Below are 5,089 nucleotides of genomic sequence, written 5' to 3'. Positions count from 1 at the left end.
AGACACCAGAACTTCTTCTCACTGTCATGTGAGGATACAGCAAGAAGGCATCTGTCTACAAGTCAGAATAGAGCTCTCGCCAGAACCTGAGTATGCTGGCATCCTCATCTCAGACTTCCAGCCTCCAGGACTGTGAGAGATAAATTTCTGTTATTTAAGCCACCCACTGGATAGTAGATTGTTATGGCATCCTGAGCTGACTAAGACACTGAAGGTTTAGATGAGGGAATAGGAGTAGGGAGAGAATCAAAGTGGCTCATTTTTCCTGGCCTGGGCACATGCGTAAGTAGCAGTGCCATTTACTGAGACGGGCATTCTCCCCATTTAGAGATTTCCAGAATCGTTTGTGCATAGTCAGAGAGTCCAATGATAATTTGCATTTGTAGAGGAATCCTTCACTGTGTGCCTGAGGAGACTCATGATGAAGGAAGGAGAGGAGACAGCATTTTAGTTAATACAAATATTCACTTATTGTTCTATAAGAAATAATCCTAGTGAGGAAAGGGGTGGTTAAGGAGACTGTAGTCAGGGCAACCTGCTTTTATTATGATCAGGACAGCTGCCATTTCCATCGTAAAAGAGAATTATGGGAGATAAATAGGCTTTAAGACCAGAGGAGTGCTAGAAGCGGTATGGCCTCTCTGGTCAATTCTGATGGCATCTACTGATATAATTATGGTTTTCTTCTTTAACTTAATGTGATACATTTTTACTTATATATTTCATAATGTTGAACTATTCCAGCAGTGCTAAAATAAAATCTACAAGGAAGTGGTACACCATCTTTTCAATATATTATTGGATTTGATGTGCTAATAACTAATTAGCTAATTTATTTATTGATATTCAACATTCTTTAAAAAATAAGCTTAAGGTATTTTCTATTGTTTTGCTTTTTATTTTATTAATTTTAGCTTTTATTCTCCTACTTTCTTTGTTTTAATTGGTTCTCTTTCTAGTTTCTTCAAATGACCACATTATATTTTCAGATTTTAAAATAATAAGGCATTTAAGTCTATAAATTTCCATTTGAGTATAAAACTACCTATGTGCATAGACTTGGGTATGAAATATTTTCCTCGTTAATTTGCATATATAATTTTTTCAGTTTTGATTTCTCTCTTTGATTCAGGTTAATTTTATTTTATTTTCAAAAGATTGTTTTAAAACTCTCAATTGTTTAGGATTTTTTTGACATAATTTTGTTGTTGACATAATTTCATTAGCTTACAGTCAGAGAAATCAGTCTATAGAAACCATATATTTCAGAAAAGTCTTTCTGCATTACTATATGACCAATTTTTAAAAAAATAAGTAAGAAATTCTAAAGGCCTATGGGAAGTAAACAAGAAAATAGCTTCTTAGAGTGCCATAAACATTATTTGATTTTTCTGCATTAGTAGAAAAATAAAGGTTGTTGGTTAAAGATGGCAAATTGAGCACATAATTTTACTTTTCTCTACCAAGGCCTCATTAAAAGCTACAATAAATGGGTTTTTTTAAAAAAGTGTAAATCCACCAGGACAAAGAGAATAAGAAAAGAGAAGACTGGAGCCTAATTTTGTGAGTTGGAATGTAGAAAGATGAGTGGTAATTGATTGGGAGCTACTGCCATAAAGTATTGAAACTGTAAATACCTTGAAGCCCTCAGAAGTGAGAGGACCTCCCCTTCTCCCCCATATCTTTCATGGTTCCTAACAAACAGGTTGGCACTTAACAGCTTGTTAATAAATATTTTTTAATAATGAAAAATATGTTAAATAGGAAAAAGTAAATACTAATGGAATTCAAAAGCCTAGAACTTTCAGAAAACTAGGGACTAAAATGAGGGGGAAATGTTATGAATATACAGAAACTTGACCAAGCTTACAAAAGCAAAGAGAATAGAAGAAATGGCAAATTTAAATACTTAATAGATCTAAAATGAGGTGGAAGGAATGAAACCAAGCGAGATTTCATCATGAAGAAAATGGTGGTCTGATCTCGGAAGCTAAGCAGGGTCGGGCCTGGTTAGTACTTGAATGGGAGACCACCTAGGAAGACCAGATGCTGTAGAAGTAAAAAATAAAAAATAAGGAATTGTAAACTGACAAGGTCTTTGCAATCTGTGAGGTCAACCAAGGGTTGCCTCGCCTAACAAAAAAAAAAAAAAAGAAAAAAGAAAATGGTGTATACCTAAGATGGAGGTGTGATCAGAAGGTCACAGAGTCAAACATATCACGTGTGCTCCACAGGAAATCACAAGATTTTCTGGAGAACTCATGAGTTTCCTTTCCTTTCCTATACTTATGTTCATGGCATATTTCCATTTCCTATACTAATGGCCAAGAAGAAGACAGAAAGTCAGCACCAAGATAGGTCTGCAAACCAACCTTGCTAAAATAATTCTTTTCTTCCATTAGTTTACCCCATATGTTTCCTAATCACTGTCCCACAGTTTTCTGCCCCTAGTCTAAACCCTTTTCCTTTGTATAGTCACATCTCCACAATTTATTAATTTTTGTTAAAAGTTGTATATAATCTCCCAGGCCTATCCACTTCTTTGGGTCTTCGCTTTCTGCAAAGGCCTTTGAATGCATAACTAATAATTAATCTTTTCTCCTGTTAATCTGTTATCCATCTAATTTGCAAGGTCTCAGACACTAAACATGAGAGAGAAGAGGAAAAAGTTTTATTTTCCTCCTTTACATTAGTTATACTTTCTCAGTACAACTGGAAAAGAAAAAGGAGTTCATGAAATTAAAAAACTGGCCTGATTGGGTCAATGAGACCCAGTCTCTGGGCATTATTTTTATCTCCTGTCATGTCGTCTCTGTGGAAGAATTCTCTAGAAGCTGTTAACCATGATGTGAAGTATGTTAGTGATGATTTGCTTTTGAAAGTGAAGCTGCCACTGTGAACATGGAAGAAGGTCTATCATTTCTGAGGGAATCAATGTGTCCTTGATGTTATGACTTATTGGGTATTCGAGGAAACAAGCCTTATGCAGGATATGCAAATGACCTGATAAATGGACACCAGAATATTAGTCATTTATGTTGCATTGTTTTAAAACAAAACCACATCCTCCCTTCAGAGATGAGGTGAGGGACTGAGGCTGCAGGAGTAGCGTTAGCTGGGTGAGCTTCCGGCAGAAGGCAGACTTTCAAATTACAGCTTTGCACTGACTGGTTGATCTATTGGAGCAAATTCCTTTCTTCTCTGAGCATCAGTTCTTTACTTGCAAAGGTGGAGATTCACTCACTCATTGCTTCATTTATTGAGACACTTATTCAGCCATCTACTATGTTGTAGTGGCTAGGGATGGAATGATAAGGAAGCAGAAACACAGTCCCTTACAGATGATCATTTCTATTTCACAGGATTATTATGTGGATTAAAAGAAGTCATTCGAATAAAAGGCTGGTGAGGTAGTTATTGGTATTTTATTATTAATCTTAAATTATATTTGATCCAAATGCCTAATTAGAACAGCCTGCCTTGGAATTCGGTCTTCCATGTTGAAGATCTCCAGCTTTTTGGGGGAATGGTTGCTCGTTCTTACTTTCCACTGCTCCCTCTGACCTACATAAGTCCCGTCAGCACCTCATTTACCTCCGTTAACTCTTTGGATCTGAACAAATTATTAGCAAAAAGGAAAAGGCCAGGAGGTACCCTTTCCCTCCCCTCCTTTTACCCCAATCTATCCCCTTCATTGTAGGTTCATTCTGGAAAAAATATTCCATTCTTTCAACATTATCGAATATCTTTTATATACTGGATAATGTACTAAAAGTGGAATATACAAAATCAACAGACTACAGTCCTTGTCCTTGAGAAGTCAAGACTATTCCAAACCCAAGTTCTAAAAACGGACCAGGCAGCCCTCAGAGTCTCCAAGAGTGTAAGAAGAGGGGTGTTCTTCAATGAATTTTTAGGACAATGTTTGGCAAATCACAGGTCTCATAATTTTTATAAATCCAGATGCTACAGTGTCACACAGGTATAGAATTTTCCTTGATATCTTAAGCATCTGCTAACCAGCTTTCTGCCTCCAGTTGTATTCACTTTTATTTCAGCCGGACATCTTCTAACATTGTGAGAAGGAAATGTTTCTCAGCTGTAAAGAACTTGGAATGTGTTTTTCAAAAGTACATTTTTTCAACGTTCAAGGAATTTCGAGAAATGTACCATTTGCCTCAGGGCAGATGATTTAAAAAGTCTCTCTTGTGATGGTTTCAAATAAGTTGGTGATTGGAAGGCTGATACATGAATATAAGGCATTATTATTCTACAGTGATGCTTCAGAGGAGGAAACTCGTTAGGGGAATATTTCCCTCCCTAACATTTTATCCCTGCTGAAATAAGTCAAAATACCCAATGTTCTTTGTATTCAGAGGTGACACTGGTACCAGCATGACTGTCAGCTGCTGTCAATCCCCGGCTTTGGAAGCAATGTCACGGTGCTTTAACTTGCTTTTCAGTTTGCTCAGCATGTCTTTGAAGCACTGCCTCTTCTCATCTGTTCCACAGCTCACTATTCAGCCAAATTGCACTATTTCAGCACGAACTCAGCTAAATACTTAAAAGCTTGTGGGCCAGACTCCTCCTTGGTGAGGATTAAAGCCTGTGTTTTTCAAAGGGTGATCCTCAGGTAGGCAGCATCCACATCGCCGGGGGGGCCTGTTACATTGCATATTGCTGGATGTCATTCCCAGACCAATGATTCAGACTCTGGGAACGGGATCCCGGAAATACACCTGAATATCACAAAGGGCAGGTCTGTTCATACCATTCAAACCCTCCCAGAAAACTCTTTCCCTTAACTATATTTTATGGCTGACATTTTGAAAATGTCCCACATGCAATCAAGTATATCTTTCTAAATGGCCAGGTAGATCCTAAACAAAGGCAGAAAACAAATCAAATTTAAAACATGAATATACTTTGAAAGAAAAACAAACCTTGAAGAGCAGGTGTAGAATTCTGAAGGGACAGGCTCTCAGCTTGGCTGATACACAGGCAAGAGCCCTTTCAGGTATTGGTTAAGAAAACAAAAATAAGTGTAACACCTTGGGCTTTCTCCCCAGGCAGGTATACTTCCTGCTCT

General features: G+C 37.3%; 1 long non-coding RNA gene across 4 annotated transcripts in view; it reads right to left on the bottom strand.

The window, feature by feature from the left end:
- LOC105295580 overlaps window positions 1–5,089 on the bottom strand; it is a 31,617-nt gene that overhangs the window by 9,810 nt on the left and 16,718 nt on the right. For 2 of the 4 annotated variants that reach the window (XR_896168.2, XR_002781877.1), the window contains exon 5: window positions 3,410–3,594. The exons of 1 other annotated variant lie outside the window; for it this stretch is intronic. This is a non-coding gene — a long non-coding RNA (uncharacterized LOC105295580). Of the gene's footprint in view, window positions 1–3,409; window positions 3,595–5,089 lie in introns of those variants that run through there. One more of the 4 variants, XR_002781875.1, reaches the window with a different exon arrangement.

The sequence above is a fragment of the Pteropus vampyrus genome, unplaced genomic scaffold (genome assembly GCF_000151845.1).
Source record: "Pteropus vampyrus isolate Shadow unplaced genomic scaffold, Pvam_2.0 Scaffold5, whole genome shotgun sequence".
In the NCBI taxonomy this organism is placed as follows: domain Eukaryota; kingdom Metazoa; phylum Chordata; class Mammalia; order Chiroptera; family Pteropodidae; genus Pteropus; species Pteropus vampyrus.
This window is presented reverse-complemented; position numbering and strand designations above follow the sequence as displayed.